The 17,345-nt window shown below is 40.3% G+C and overlaps 1 non-coding gene across 1 annotated transcript; it reads right to left on the reverse strand.

Moving 5' to 3' along the window:
• Positions 1-8,188: 8,188 nt before the first annotated feature.
• LOC136210183 (small nucleolar RNA R71) lies at positions 8,189-8,295 on the reverse strand. The gene has a single exon (XR_010677894.1). It is a non-coding gene; the product is annotated as a small nucleolar RNA R71 (small nucleolar RNA).
• Between the last annotated feature and the right edge of the window lie 9,050 nt (positions 8,296-17,345).

Here is a 17,345-nt window from a genome sequence, read left to right on the forward strand (position 1 = left end):
TGCGTGTAGAAGGGTGTTCATTTAATGAAACGACGCCGTTTTGATCATTAAGTAAAACCACGTCGTTTGGATTTAAAGAATCAGAATCAAAATTACCGCTAAAAAAAAATGAACTGAACTGAATTGAACCGAACTGAACTGAATGCTACTGAATACTGAACTGAACTGAACTGAATTTAACTGAATGCTACTGAACTTAACTAAATGCTACCGAACTTAACAATAATGATGATATTAGATTTTAAAATAATTTTGATGATAATATTGAACATTAATAAACTTATAATAATAATAATAATAATAGTTCTAATAAATTTAATAATATCAATAATAAATAAATATATTATTAAAGATAAAACTAAATTGAATATCAAATAAAAGTCCGGGTTGATAAAAACTTGGCTCGATAAAAGCCTATGAAATTAAATAAAAATGAGTCTAATTTAAATTAAAAATACAAATACATACAAACACAAATTTACATATAATTTAAAGCCTATAAAATTAAACACAAATCTTCATATGAATACAAACTCTTAACTTTTTATTTTAATTAAGGGTTAAAGTGCAAAAATAACGTTTTGGATCAGGAGTAATTTTACCTCTAACGTCTAAAATGATGCAATTTTATCCCTAACATTGATAAATTCGGTAAATTTGAGAAATAATTCATAATATGGATGCAATTCCTAATTTTTAAATATAGATGCATACTTTAGTTTTAATTTTTTATTAAACGATATATACTTTAATAAACTATTATTTCTTAACTTTTATCTAATTTATAGATAATGATAAACTATAAATAATAATAATAATAATAAATAATGATAAATTATAGATAGATAATAATAATTATTATAATAAATTATATATAAATAATTATAATATAATAAATAATGATAAATTACTGAAACTGAATGTTGAACTGAACTGAACTGAACTGATAGCTACTGAACTGAACTGAACTGATTGTTACAAAAATTAAGTGATAAAGAACAGGGCCTCCTTCCCCTTCGTCTTCTCCAAACAGCAGCTCAAATGGGGGGTTAGGTGTTCTGGTTTTCAGAACACAGGTTAAAAAAATATATATTACTTAAACTTTTCGGTGATTTTTTTTAGTTGAACTATTGTATTATATATATATAAATACTATTAATTAAATTCATGAAGAAAATAACGGTAAAAAGGAAAAGAAAGAGATTACTTGGAGAATTAATGAATCAATAAACTAATAATTGATGTTTTAGAGAGAAAATAATTTATATATATATAAAAATGCATTTTTTTTAAACTGAAGAAGATATTTATTAATTAGAAGAAAGAGCAGAAACAATACATGGAGGGGGTACAGACACCCAAATCTCCTTGCTTGAAGCAGATGCAACTGCTCTGACTGCACAATGAGCAGCAGTGTTTGCTGACCTATAAATGAAAGAAATAGATACGTTACCAATTTCCTGTAATAGGGATTTGCAATCTCCAATAATTAAATCGAGAGCCGAACTGCAGCCAGTTTCTCGCTGTATAGCATACACTAGCAATTGAGAGTCCGTTTCTACTAATACGTTTTGCCTCCCTGAGTCCTTGAGCCAGCTTAGAGCTTCTCGGCATGAGATTACCTCTACTAAGAATGGATCCAATCGACACTGGATTGCTCCATTTCCCGCTGCCAGAAATACTCCCTCCTCATCACGTACTACAAAACCGAAGCCAGCAAAGCCGTCAGCCTGAAACATTGCCCCGTCGACATTTAATTTGATGAAGCCTGGCGGGGGGTGCTGCCATCTCGGTCGAACAGGCGGACCAGCAGTGGCCGGAGAACTGACCTAAACCTGAGCTTCATTCCATCTCGAGAGATAGGCCGCCGTTGTACTGTAGGTAATGGCCGGAGGGGTCTGTTTTGAGGACCAAACTTGGTTGTTTCTGTTAATCCATATGAACCAACGGCACATTGCAGCTAACTCCTCATGCATTTTAAAGTCACGGAAAATTACCTCCCAGAAATTACGGAACGAGGAGCTGCAGTTGCTTAACAATGGAAGAGGGGAGAAACTCCACACTACACCCGCTGTCCGGCACGAGACTAGCGCATGAAGGATGCTTTCCTCATCCTGATCGCACATTGGACAAGCTGTATTTACCGGAACCTTGCGCCTAGCTAGCTCGATCAGAGTCGGTAAACAGTCTGTCAATGCCCGCCACACCATATTTTTAACCTTCGACGGAACTTTCATATTCCAGATGTTCTTCCAAAAAATATCAGCCCCGGCGGTGGTACTATTAGCAATTGCCTGTCCCTTTCTCAGCTCTGTGTAAACACTTCGGATAGAGAATTTCCTTTTGGGGTCACCTATCCATTCCCAGGTATCCGGAACTGCTCTCAAGCTAAGCGGCGTATTTAAAATTAGCGCAGCGTCCCTTTCCACAAAAATACCATTGATCAAATCAGTATTCCACTCCCCAGAATCCATGCGAAGGCTATCAACCATTGAGCTACCCAAGCCTGCGAAGTGGTCACTTTCGACATATGGGTTAGTCGGGTCGGCTAGCCAAGGATCTTCCCATATATTTATCGAAGCGCCCGAACCAACCACCTTTCTGCAGCCCGCCGACAATACAGGATGAGCAGCAACCAGACTCTGCCAAATGTAGCTCGGTCTATTACCTAAATCAGCGGCAAGAAAGGACAAAGAAGGATAGTACCGGGCCTTGTATACCCGCGCAACCAGCGATTCTGGCTGTGTGATAAGTCGCCACCCCTGTTTTGACAATAGTGCAAGATTGAAGAGGTTTAGTTTTCTAAAACCGAGACCCCCCTCACTCTTCGGAATACACAACTTATCCCATGACTTCTAGTGGATGCCTTTGTTAACCGAGCCTGCAGAGCCCCACCAGAACGAGTTCATCTGCCGTTCTAAATCCGCACATAGCATTTTTGGAAGAAGAAACAGACTCATAGCATAAGATGGAAGAGCTTGTATTATGGATTTTAGTAATACCTCTTTGCCTGCGTGGGACAATAGTTTTGATTTCCAACTTGTAATTCTGGCACGAACTTTATCAGAAATAAATTGAAAGACCCTGGATTTGCATCTCCCAACCAGAGACGGAAGGCCAAGGTAGTTGCCAGCAGTAGATTCCAGTGAAATCCCAAAAAGTGAGCTTAGTTGTAACCGCTAGGAGACACCACAGTTCTTACTGAAAGAAATTGAAGACTTTGAGAAGTTAACCTGCTGGCCAGATGCAGACTCATAGAGTTTAAGGCATTGTTGAACCGTTTGACATTCCTCCCTTGAGGCTTTAAAGAAGAGGTAGTTGTCATCAGCAAAAAATAAGTGGGAAATTGGCGGAGCTGACCTCGCTATGTGGCACCCATGGATTAGATTCTGATTTTCCAGGGCTGATAAAGATGCCGACAGACCCTCAGCACATATGAGGAACAGGTATGGAGAGATTGGGTCTCCTTGGCGGAGACCTCTCTGAGGACGAATCGGTCCCATTGTGTGATTATCGTGGATGATTTTATATTCAACTTTGGTGACACACTGCATAACCAGAGATACCCACTTAGTATCAAATCCCAGCTTTAACATCATTTGTCTCAAGAAATCCCACTCAACCCGGTCGTAAGCTTTAGCCATATCAAGTTTAAGTGACACATAACCTTGTTTCCCTCTAGTCTTTCCCCAAAGATAGTGATTGACTTCAAAGGCCAGCATGATGTTGTCTGTAATCAGTCTCCCTGTGATAAAGGCACTTTGAGCAGGAGAGATAATGAGATTGAGGACCCTCTTTAGCCTATTAGCTATAGCCTTGGCTAGAACTTTGTAGATCACATTACATAATGCAATTGGTGTGAGATCAGAGACTTTTTCTGGCATATTTTTTTTGGGATCAAAACGATGTTTGTTTCATGGATACGGTCAGGGAATTCTCCATCATTCAGCCATTGGATACAGGACTTAACCACCTCAGGCCCAGCAAGACTCCAGTAGTGCTGATAGAAATATGGATTAAACCCATCAGGACCTGGGCTTTTATCCGGGTGCATAGAGAACATGGCCTGCTTAATTTTGACCTCTGTAACCGGTTTGAGCAATTCCTCATTTGTCTCAGGAGAAATTTTGCATTGTACATTAGCCAGAATAGGGTCAGGATCACATCCTGAAGAAGCAAAGATGTCTGTAAAATAGCTAGTGATTAAAGGAGAAAAACCTGAATCCCAGTCGACCCAGCTATCAGTACTATCTTTCAGTCTGTTTATTTGGTTTTTCCTTCTTCTACTATTTGTAGCAGCATGAAAAAATTTAGAGTTTGTGTCCCCAGCCTGTAACCACATTATTTTGCTTCTTTGCTTCTAGTATAACTCCTGTTGGAGCAAAATTTCGTCAAGCCTAGTTCGGGCATTTTGCAATGCACTTAAACATCAAATATTCGTCTTATATATAACCAGGACCGGTTCGGGACTACTTGAGGCCCTAGGCGAAATATAAAATATGGGCCCTTATATACAAGCAAAACTACAAAAATAACAAACAAAATATGAAAACTATAAAAAAATATAGCAAAGTCACCTAAAGAAACATCAAATGAAGTATTAAATGGGGAACAATAATTTTATACATGATAAGATGAATCAGTGAACAAAAATCAATCCAGATTAGAATAGTTGAGCAAAATTGTAAGTGAGTATGAAGAAGAACTTGTAGAGAACCAGATTAGAATAATTATAGTTGAGCACAATTGTAAGTGAATATAAAGAACTTGTAGTAGAGAAATTTAATTGTAAAGAACTCAATTTATAAGGACTGATCTTGTCTTTTCAAGTTTTTAAACGTTAGAAAACTGATACAATTGAATCTGTTTTCTTTTCCAAGTCTCTATCAAACACAAAAAGAGGAGATAATGATCTACTTACTAGAATTTAGTCAATTGAGTTCCAATCTCCACATTAAATGAAACTGACAATTTTTTTTTACTTAAAATCTTATATATGTAGCAAATTTATCCTACTCTTTTTTTTACCAATTAACCAAACTAACATATATATTACTATAATAATATATATGGGGCCCTAATTTTTAGGGGGCCCTAGGCAATTGCCTAGGTTGCTTAGAAGCTCAGCCGGCCCTGTATGTAACTGAACACCAACCTAAGTTCATTATGGACTCTAAAACTGTAAAATGGTTAGAAGTAGTGAAAGATCCCAAAGCCAGCCAGCAACACATCAATGTCTTCTCTGCTTGGCCCATTGTCTAGACTTTCGGACTCTTTATCTTCCACTTATCATTTTCTCTTGGTCGATTGTGTTCTTCTATCTCTCAAACTTTGAACTTCTTGTAAACACAATATATTATAAACCTTATATATTAGAGGTAGCGTAGAGATAGAAATTTAGATTATAATAGAAAGTTTAGATAGTAAATTACTAAATTTATTTAAGCTACTAAATTAGTCATTTGCTTTGGATGACGCAAATGGAACAATTTTCAAATACTTTGATAAAAAAATAGTTCAATTGAATGTTCTAATTACCCGAGTTCCTTTTTCCTAATGGACTCGGAAATAGCAAGAGAATGATCCACAAAAAAATACAATCGTGTAGTTTAAAAAATAAAAGTCGAACAAAGGACAAAGATAATCTTCAAAGATATATATATCTAAACAGTAAATCATGTTCAAGAAAACGTGTAAATTGGATGTGTATATTTCAAGGACAATTTCATTTTTCTTAAACTTATTGTGGAACCAATTGCAAAAATCAAACCTTCGTAGTTGAAGGTTTCTCCAGATGTTTATGGTTTGCTTTAACCATTTTTGTGGTAAGGATCAACTCAGTTACTACAAGTTTAAGCATAAAGGTGGAATATTATCTTAGTATTTCTCCTCTTGAAACCATACAAATAATATTTAGTCTATAGCAACAACATTATAAAAGAGGCATAATTTACCACCAGGAAAAATAATATTTAGTCTATAAAGCTGTCATTCTCACCATCTCCGTATCAAGCCCGTCTCTATAGGGCACCATCGCCTTCTATTGAAAAGTAATCATTTAAGGGAACTGTATGAAAGTGGTTGATAGCTCCCATTTATATAGGGTTTTTAGGATTGTTTTAGTTCGTTTTTGCTTTATTTCCATTCAATTTCAGTATCATTTTGCTATCTTTCAGTCAAAATCAGTAATTTCCATTATTTATGGCATTTTCTGTATTTTCAGGTGTTTTGGGACTGTTTAAGCATTTTTGAACCAGACCCGTGCCTTGTGCAGCACCTCCGGACAATTCAGGGACCGTCGGAGCATATTTCGGAAGTCCAGGGACTAAAACAAAGGAAAAAACCCGGACTCAGCCCCAATTTAGTGCCTGTCTCACCGAGACAGTGCATGTCTCGTCGAGACACTGCCCGTCTCGACGAGACGAGGCGGGCCGATGGTTCCCAAAAAGGAACTATCGCGTGGTGTCTCGACGAGACGCCTAGTGTCTCGTCGAGATACTTCTTGTCTCGACGAGACGAAATGCTGGAAGCAATTTCCCAGCGTTTCCTCACTCCTTAGGCACGAATTTCAACCTGCAAATTGCCCAAACTACCCCTAACTAAGCCTGCACTATAAATAGAAAAGGATGTCATCTTTGTTAGGGTTCTTCCTTTTTCTTTTTTGTTCTTCTCTCTCTCTCTCTTTCCTTGTATTCAATTTTATTGTTTTACTTCCATTGTAACAGCTCTTAGCTTGGGGGGAAGATTGATATAGGATAGTGGCTCTCCCGGTTTGTAATCAGAATCAGACGAAATCAGGTTTTATATTCCTAATTCCTTACTCTGTCTCTTGCTTTTTGCTTATTTGAATTAATGATGATTCGGGCTTATAATGCGTGGTATAGTTGCTTGTTTAATTTAACTATGAACTAATCCCCATCCAATCTGGGATGGGGATGAATTGATTGCGTAACCATGTATGATTAGGGATTTAGTTTACTAGATTGTTTCCAATTGATTCGATTATGTGAGCTTAATGTCTAGATTTGTCAGAGATAGGATGATTGCTAGAAGGAGATTCGATGATGATCAACTAGCCTGACATAGCAGAACCTAATGCCTTGAGTCTGACAAATTTAGGATTGTAGATAGGTAAATACCTGACCAAGGAATTACCTAATCCGAATTAGCATAATCTGACCTCGCTAGAGACCACTAGGAGTGCGGGTTAGTGGCTGGGCTACGGCTTTAGCCTTAATCACCACAGACCCTAATGCTTTGCATGCCCTAGGTTATATGCCTAATCAAGCCGTCAACCAAATGCATGTGAATAGACTACAGGAGACTGACAATCTCACGTGGTTAATTAGGTGGTTACCGTCAATTATCATTATGATATGAAACTAAATCCCAGTAAATCATACATGGGATCCAATTAAGGGAATCCCCATCTTAGATTATGTCATCAATTAATTCAAATTCTTCCCTGTCAAACGTTTTTATCTTTTATTTTAGAAATTAGCCTCTTTAATCACTCTACCACATATTTACCCTTCCGAACAATTGTGTTCCGACCTTGGGCCGACTAGTTGTGATAAATAGTCCTTGTTGCGATAGGATACACTTGTCCTGTTATCCGCTATATATTTTACGAGCATCAAGTTTTTGGCGCCGTTGCCGGGGACTATTTTTGTTTATAACTAGTTTACTTTTGGTGATAGGTTTATATAATTGTTTGGAATTCCAAGAACCGAGGTTCTGGGAATTACTCATCATTGCATTTTGATTCTTAAGCTGATATTGTTCTTGCAGGACGTAAAAGGGTGACACAATGGCCGAAGATCCGTCGGTCATGGAGTTGTTGAGGGCAAAGCGGCCTATAAGCACCCCTGGCATCCTCGATCCGACAATAACAGCAATGTCATTTGAAATCAGACCAACAATGATTCAGATGATCCAGAACTCGGGACAGTTCGGTGGGGATTACTACGAAGATCCTAACTCACATCTTGACAAATACATGGAATACTGCAGCACTTTCAAGTGTGAAGACGTCGCATTTGAACAGATCTTCCAGAAGCTGTTTAGATTTTCTTTGAAAGAAGAAGCTGCATAATGGCTACAATCCATTGAGCTAGGGTCTCTCACTGACTGGGACACTACAGTATCAACATTTCTAGCAAAGTACTTCCCTTCGTCAAAGACTGCACAATTCAGAAGCGACATCACCTCGTTTAGGCAGTTCGACAGTGAGAACTTGCATCTAGCCTGGGAGAGGTTCCAGAAGTTGTTAAGACGGTGCCCCCACCATGGTTACCAGCGGTACCAGCTTGTTGACATGTTCTACTCAGGAATATCTCTTGTCAGCCGTGCCTTTCTGGATACAGCAGCGGGAGGAAATCTATTCAATAAGACTGCAGTTCAAGCATACAATCTGATGAAAGAATTAGCTGAACGAAGCGCATGTTGGCAAGTTGAGAAGCCGGCTCCAAGAAGAGGCATACCAGCCAAAGAGTTCCTTGGAATATTTTCAGAATCAAATCATCAGATAGCAGCGCTTACAGAAAAAGTAGATCTACTGGAAACTCACCTGAAATCATCGGAACCAGTAGCAAGCTATGAGGTGTGCAGCGGAGGGCACAAGAACATGGAGTGCCCGATTGTACTTGAACAGATCCATTATCTAAAACAGTATGGGTCAAATGGTACGCATTGGCAGTAGGACAAACATCGAGGATCAGGTTCTGAGACTGAATGGGAGAGAAGTATAGATGTCCTGAGAGAGAGCCTGAGTGCCATAGAAGGAAGATTGGCACACAATGAAGCTTTCTGCCAAAGGCTTCAAACACAGGTCAGTAAGTTGGTAGAAGAGGAAGCACGAGCAATCACGTTTAAGAGCGGAACACAGGTAAGCGCACCAGCCTTTGTGCCTCAGCAAGACAAGGCAGACCCCATTCCTGGTAATATCTCTACCCCGTCTGCTCCACAGGTAAGTGTTTCTGATCCAACTCCGATTACTGAAACTGATGTACCACCAACACAGGTTACCTTGCCTTATCCTACTTCTAGGAGAGCTAAGTTAGACAAGGATTATTCCAAAATGTTAAATGTGTTTAAGAAAATCGAGATTAACCTCCCGTTTCTTGAACTTCTTGAGAATATGCCTGTGTATGGAAATTTTTTAAAAGAGCTGATCTCTAAAAAGAGAAAACTAGGAGATCATGAGACTGTAATGCTAAGCCAGGAATGTTCTGCCATGCTAACAAATCCGTTACCTAAAAAATCTAAAGATCCTGGTAGTTTTAGCATTCCCTGTACAATAGGCAAGGTTCATTTTAAACGTGCTTTATGTGATCTTGGTGCAAGCATAAATCTTATGTCGTTGTCTATTTATAGGAAATTAGGAATGGGAGACCCAAAGCCTACGTCAGTCACAATTCAGTTGGCTAACAGGTCTATAAGGCGTCCGATTGGAGTGGTGGAAGACCTTTTGGTCAAGGTAGATCAGTTCATCTTCCCAGCTGACTTCGTGATCATGGACATTGAAGAAGATGATCAAGTCCCGATCTTGTTAGGGAGGCCTTTTCTCGCCACTGGACGAACACTGATTGATGTTGAGGGAGGCAAACTGATTCTTAGGCTTCAAAACGTGGAAGTTGAATTCAACATTCTAAAATCTATGAAATTTCCTGTTGATGATGAATGTTGTAATTTTCTGAGCGTAACTGACTCTTTGGTTGAGAATGTTTTCCAGGAAACTGAAGAACGGAACCTGAGTATTGAACTAGATGAGGAGCCATTAGATTTGGAGACCGAGGTAGAAGGTAAAGCGGGTTGTCATTGGGCCCAGCACGACGAACTCCTGGACAGAGAAACAAAGACAAGGCCTAAGACCTCGATTGAAGAACCGCCAACCCTCGACCTCAAACCCTTACCTGCCCATTTAAAATACGTGTTCTTGGCACCTCCTTTACACTTACCTGTGATTATTTTGGCTGAACTTACAGGTCCCAAGGAAGATCGCTTGGTGGAGGTGCTGAGGAAGCACAAGGGAGCGTTTGGATGGCAAATGTCTGACATCAAGGGAATCAGCCCGTCTCTCTGTGAACACCAGCTCTATATAGAGGATAAGGTGAAGCCGAATGCTCAACCACAGAGAAGACTCAACCCAAAAATGAAGGAAGTAGTGAAGGCTGAGGTAATTAAGTTGCTTGATGCAGGGATGATCTATCCAATCTCTGACAGCCAGTGGGTGAGTCCCGTGCATATGGTGCCGAAGAAAGGGGGCACAACAATGACATTGAATGAGAAGAATGAACTAATCCCGGTGCGGAAAACCACCGGGTGGTGAATGTGCATGGACTACAGGAAATTGAACGACGCCACCAGGAAGGATCATTTCCCTCTTCCGTTCATTGATCAAATGCTTGAACGCATGGCAGGTAAGTTTTTCTTCTGTTGTGTGGATGGATATTCGGGCTACATGCAAATATCAGTGGATCCTGACGATCAGGAAAAGACCACTTTCACTTGCCCTTTTGGGACATTTGCATATAGACGGATGCCCTTCGGGTTATGCAATGCACCTGCTACGTTTTAGAGGTGTACGACAGCTATATTTTCTGATATGATAGAAAAATTCATGGAGGTCTTTATGGATGATTTTTCTGTTTTTGGTACCACTTTTGATAGCTGTTTGCATAACTTGGGATTAATGCTGCAAAGATGTGAGGAAACTGACCTAGTCCTAAACTGGAAAAAGTGTCAGTTTATGGTCACTGAGTGTATAGTTTTAGGGCATAAGGTATCACGAAAAGGGATTGAGGTAGACCCTGCTAAAGTTGAGGTCATTGAAAAACTACCTCCCCCTTCCAATGTCAAAGCAGTTAGGAGTTTTTTAGGCCACGCTGGTTTTTATAGGCGCTTTATTAAGGATTTTTCTAAAATTGCCAGGCCTATGACCCAATTGTTGCTGAAGGATGCCAATTTTGTTTTCACACCTGAATGTCTTGAATCTTTTAACACTTTAAAAAGACAAATTGATTAAAGCTCCCATAATGGTTAGTCCCAACTGGGATTTACCATTCGAGCTAATGTGTGATGCCAGTGACACAGCTGTAGGTGCATGCTTAGGTCAGAAAGTGGATAAAATTTGCCGACCAATTTCATATGCTAGTAGAACTCTGAATGACGCTCAATTAAATTATACCACCACAGAAAAAGAGTTATTAGTTGTGATTTTTGCACTTGACAAGTTTCGTTCATATTTGGTGCTTTCAAAAGTTATTGTTTACACTGACCATGCTGCATTGAGGTATTTGTTTTCAAAACAGGATGCCAAACCTAGACTCCTTAGGTGGATTCTATTACTGCGGGAGTTTGATCTGGAGATACGAGATAAGAAGGGAGTTGAAAATGTGGTTGCTGATCATCTTTCTAGATTGGAACAAGAGGAGGTGGATACAGACACCGATGCAGACATCCAGGAGACATTTTCCGACGAGCACTTACTGTCAATTAGACATGTCCCTTGGTTTGCCGATTTTGCTAATTTCCTTGTAGGAAAGCTGATCCCTCCAGACCTCTCTTACCAGCAGAGGAGGAAGTTCCTGCACGACGCAAAGCAGTACCTCTGGGATGATCCCTACCTATTCAAGGTTTGTGGCGATAACATCATCCGTCGGTGCATTCCCGAGGAGGAGGTAGCTTCCGTCCTTGCATTCTGTCATTCTAAAGAGGTAGGTGGCCATCATGGCATGGACATAACTGCAGCTAAGGTACTCCAGAGTGGGTTCTATTGGCCCACAATCTTCCATGACGCTTTTAATTTTGTTAAAAACTGTGATAAGTGTCAACGAACTGGTAACGTTTCACAGAGACATGCCATGCCTATGAAACCAATTTTAGTCTGTGAAATCTTTGATGTTTGGGGGATAGACTTTATGGGACCTTTCCCGAAGTCGTTCAATAACGAGTACATCCTTGTAGCCGTGGACTACGTTTCTAAATGGGTGGAGGCTGTAGCCCTACCTAGTAATGATGCGCGGGCTGTCATCCGATTCTTGCAAAAGAATATCTTCACATGGTTTGGCACCCCCCGCACCATTATTAGCAACGGCGGGTCTCATTTTTGTAACCAAGCTTTTAAACATGTCCTGCATAAATACGGGATCACTCATAAAGTGGCTACCCCGTATCATCCCCATACCAGTGGTCAAGTTGAAGTGTCAAATAGAGAGATCAAAACCATTCTTGAAAAAACAGTAAATTCCTCTAGGCATAATTGGTCACTCAAATTAGATGATGCCTTGTGGGCATATAGGACAGCATTCAAAACACCAATTGGCATGTCCCCATTCAGGCTAGTTCATGGTAAGGCATGTCATCTCCCTGTAGAACTCGAACATAAAGCCTACTGGGCTACCCGTTTTCTAAACTTTGATACATGAGTTGCAGGTGAGAAACGGTTATTGCAGCTTGATGCCCTGGAAGAGTTTAGGCTCAGTGCTTATGAGAATTCATGGATCTACAAGGAGAGGACGAAAAGATGGCATGACAAGAGAATAATCAAACGCCACTTTGAGGTAGGGGATAAGGTTTTACTGTACAACTCTAGGCAGCGATTATTCCCTGGTAAGCTGAAGTCGATGTGGTATGGACCGTTTGAGGTCACCCAGTTATTCTCCTCCGGAGCAGTCGAGATCACAGACGGCCATAGTGCCCCTTTCAAGGTCAACGGGCAGCGTCTGAAAATTTATGAAGATAACTTAGGCGTAGTGGAAACACTGCGTTACATAGAGGCCCCCCTGAGGGAGTTTTTCCTATCCTATCTCTTTTCTTTCACTTACTGTTCAATTTCATAAATATGCATCTTTTGGAATTAAATGCATGATTTAGTGTGGGGGAGGAGGCAATAGGATAGGACATTTTGTACATGTACCAATTGCATGTTTTATGCCACTATTTGTATTTGTGTTTTGTGGCATGTTTAGCTTTTGCTTTCAATATTTCGCTTTCAGTAGTTAGAAATAAAAAGAATCTTGGGCAGTTGAGTTGATTTTTGATGCATCTAGCAATCCTGACATTACAGTTGAAATTGTGCTTTGAAAGTCTGAAAGCTCAGTTGAAATCGATGCATGTAAAAACTTGTGAACAACATTTGAGTCTCCAAAGAGTGTTATTTAACTAAGATTGACATGGAACGTTTCGTTAGGTGAGGCTAGAATTGTTGCAAATAACCCCTAAATTGTGAGCTAGAGCCTAAAGGTCAATATTTTAGACTCATTTTTAGGAACAATTGATCTCTTAGGTGTGGGATTACAGTTATTGTCATTATGCTCATAGGAATTGCATCCAATACTGGTTGAATATTGTGTTATAATCGAACTTGAAATGATTAGGCAACCTAGGTTTAGCCCTTTGTGAACTTAGCCTATTCTTTGATAAGCCAAAATCCCTTACCAATTCCACTAGATAAGCCCCTTTGAGCCTTATTTACCCATTTTCTTTGATCAACCTTGTTACAAGCCCTTAGCCTTCCTAAATACCCCTTCTCACCCAAGTTAATTGACTCAATTTAGGTTAGAAAATCCTTAGGCACACATCCTTCAAATTTCCATTAGCTACCATTGAAAGGTTGTAATTCTAAATAGAAGAAGTAACCAATTCAAATTGACCCTTTGTCCCCTCTATCTCCAAAGAAAAGAAAAGAAATATATATGGTTCAAAAATTGAACCGAATAAATTACAGAGAAAATTATAAAAGGCATTCTTTAATTACTTCCCAAACTGAAATAAATCAACCTTGAGCTTCTATCTCGCATATAGTGGGAAAAGTGCCAATTTTTGCAAAAATATTCCAGCTAGTTGAGTCGTTAACTTTTTGCCTAAATTCCCTTTTTCCTACCCCCAAACCTTAGCCTATGTTACAACCCTTTGAAGACCTATAATCTTGTTTGATTGTGATGCGTAATTTCAACTGGATGGATGATGCAATTCTAACGTGACCATTTTGTGCAGTAGACTGTAGAGCGTTTGCCAAATTCATATTTCACCCAAACACTTGAGTGCAAGAGCGACCACCTGTGAGCTAGCAATCATAGTCCTCGTCTTTTCGTTTTCGCAAAGTGTTGGTTGATAAAACTAAATAATCAGTTTTGGAGATTTATCCGAGGTTCACTTTGTTTTTAATTGTAACTTGAGTAGTCTGAGACAGTATAGATGATAATAGTGCAGTGGATCTTTGTCTGTGTACGGGAGCTATTTGTTGAGTTTTCATTGCCTTTGATTCTTTCTTGCTTGCGGACAAGCAAGATTCAAGTGTGGGGAGGTTGATAGCTCCCATTTATATAGGGTTTTTAGGATTGTTTTAGTTCGTTTTTGCTTTATTTCCATTCAATTTCAGTATCATTTTGCTATCTTTCAGTCAAAATTAGTAATTTCCATTATTTATGGCATTTTCTGTATTTTCAGGTGTTTTGGGACTGTTTAAGCATTTTCAAACCAGACTCGTGCCTTGTGGAGCACCTCCGGACAATTCAGGGACCGTCGGAGCATATTTCGGAAGTCCAGGGACCAAAACAAAGGAAAAAACCCGGACTCAGCCCCAATTTAGTGCCTGTCTCGCCGAGACAGTGCATGTCTCGTCGAGACAGGCCCTCATCTTGTCGAGACACTGTCCGTCTCGACGAGACGAGGCGGGCCAATGGTTCCCAAAAAGGAACTATCGCGTGGTGTCTCGACGAGACGCCTAGTGTCTCGTCGAGACACCCTCTTGTCTCGTCGAGATACTTCTTGTCTCGACGAGACAAAACGCTGGAAGCAATTTCCCAGCGTTTCCTCACTCCTTAGGCGTGAATTTCAACCTGCAAATTGCCCAAACTACCCCTAACTAAGCCTGCACTATAAATAGAAAAGGATGTCATCTTTGTTAGGGTTCTTCCTTTTTCTTTTTTGTTCTTCTCTCTCTCTCTTTCCTTGTATTCAATTTTATTGTTTTACTTCCATTGTAACAGCTCTTAGCTTGGGGGGAAGATTGATATAGGATAGTGGCTCTCCCGGTTTGTAATCAGAATCAGACGAAATCGGACTCTGTCTCTTGCTTTTTGCTTATTTGAATTAATGATGATTCAGGCTTATAATGCGTGTTATAGTTGCTTGTTTAATTTAACTATGAACTAATCCCCATCCAATCTGGGATGGGGATGAATTGATTGCGTAACCATGTATGATTAGGGATTTAGTTTACTGGATTGTTTCCAATTGATTAGATTATGTGAGCTTAATGTCTAGATTTGTCAGAGATAGGATGATTGATAGAATGAGATTCGATGATGATCAACTAGCCTGACATAGCAGAACCTAATGCCTTGAGTCTGACAAATTTAGGATTGCAGATAGGTAGATACCTGACCAAGGAATTACCTAATCCGAATTAGCATAATCTGACCTCGCTAGAGACCACTAGGAGTGCGGGCTAGTGGCTGGGCTACGACTTTAGCCTTAATCACCACTAGGGCTGTAAACGAGCCGAGCCGAGCCGAGCTTTGGCCTGCTCGAGCTCGGCTCGGAAGTTTCTTATCGAGCTCGAGCCGAGCTTCGAGCTCGGTTCGAGCTCAAATTTCTGTTCGAGCTCGGCTCGTTTAGTAGCTCACGAGCTCACGAGCTGCTCACGAGCCGAGCTTGTTTATCGAGCTCACGAGCTTGCTCACGAGCCGAGCTCAAGGAGATGATGAAATTAGAGGGAGGCCGCGACGGTGACGGCGTGGAGGAGATGATGAAATTAGAGGGAGGCGACGACGGCGACGACGTGGAGGAGATGATGAAACAAGAGGGAGGTGGAGGCGGCGAAGGCGTGGATAGGGAGGCAGGATTAAATCCTATGTTATGTGATGAATGAAACTGATTCGTGAGGTCGTTCATCTCGTGGCTGCAGAATTCGTAATGGAAGCTTTGGCTGCAGTCTACAGAATTCGTAACGGAGAGAAAGGTTAGGGGCGGTGAGAAGAAGGGTGAAAAAACCCTAGATAGTTAGCAAAGAAGTCTTAATAAAATAAAACGTGTCATGTGATGTGATTATCATTTTTTATGGGATGATGGGCATGGACCTTAAAATATTATTTTTGATGGAATGATGGGCTGCTGTGTTATATTTAATTGTTTATCATTTTTATTAAATTTAAATTATCATTTTTATTGTATATATAAATCATATTTTATGTAAATATAATTTGTATTATTTATTTACGAGCTTTTATTGAGCTTCTTCACGAGCTTATTCACGAACCTCTAAACGAGTTTGCTCACGAGCTTTCGAGCCGAGCTTTGGTCTGCTCAAGCTCTGCTCATTTACAAACCGAGCTTGAAAATCGTACTCACGAACGACTCGTTTACAAATCGAGCCGAGCCGAGCCGAGCTTTTATCGAGCCGAACGCCGAGCTGCTCATGAGCGGCTCTGTTCGCTTACAGCCCTAATCACCACAGACCCTAATGCTTTGCATGCCCTATGTTATATGCCTAATCAAGCCGTCAACCAAATGCATGTGAATAGACTACAAGAGACTGACAATCTCACGTGGTTAATTAGGTGGTTACCGTCAATTATCATTATGATATGAAACTAAATCCCAGTAAATCATACATGGGATCCAATTAAGGGAATCCCCATCTTAGATTGTGTCATCAATTAATTCGAATTCTTCCCTGTCAAACGTTTTTATCTTTTATTTTAAAAATTAGCCTCTTTAATCACTCTACCACATATTTACCCTTCCGAACAATTGTGTTCCGACCTTGGGCCGACTAGTTGTGATAAATAGTCCTTGTGGTTCGATCCTGTGCTTAGCACTGTATTACTTGCTGCGATAGGATACACTTGTCCTGTTATCCGCTATATATTTTACGAGCATCAGTTGTTACTAAGTTATCTTCTCAAGAATATACACCGCCAATTCTTAAAAGACCTTAAAATATGGGCGTTGTTAAACCCAGCCCCATTTTTCCACCCCTAGCCTCGTGAAAGGACGAAAATGCCCTTTCATGGGTTTTGGGAGGGGAATTGCTATTTTTTTTTTGCCAATCCGACGTGCGGGCGTGTGGCCATCACGCCTCACCTCGCGGTCGGACGTGACAGCCGCACGCCTCACCATGTGGTAGGACGTGATAGCCTCACGCCTGACCGCAAGGTCGGGCATGTGGCTGTCACGTCCGACCACGCGGTGAGGCATGCGGCTATCACGTCCGACCGCGAGGTGAAGCGTGATGGCCACACGCCCGCGTGTCGGATTGCCAAAAAAAAGCTTTTTTATCCCGTAAATAGTTCGTTAAACCCGTAAATAGGCCGTTAAACCCGTAAATAGTCCGTTAA

This window comes from Euphorbia lathyris, chromosome 10, assembly GCF_963576675.1.
Source record: "Euphorbia lathyris chromosome 10, ddEupLath1.1, whole genome shotgun sequence".
NCBI classification, from domain to species: domain Eukaryota; kingdom Viridiplantae; phylum Streptophyta; class Magnoliopsida; order Malpighiales; family Euphorbiaceae; genus Euphorbia; species Euphorbia lathyris.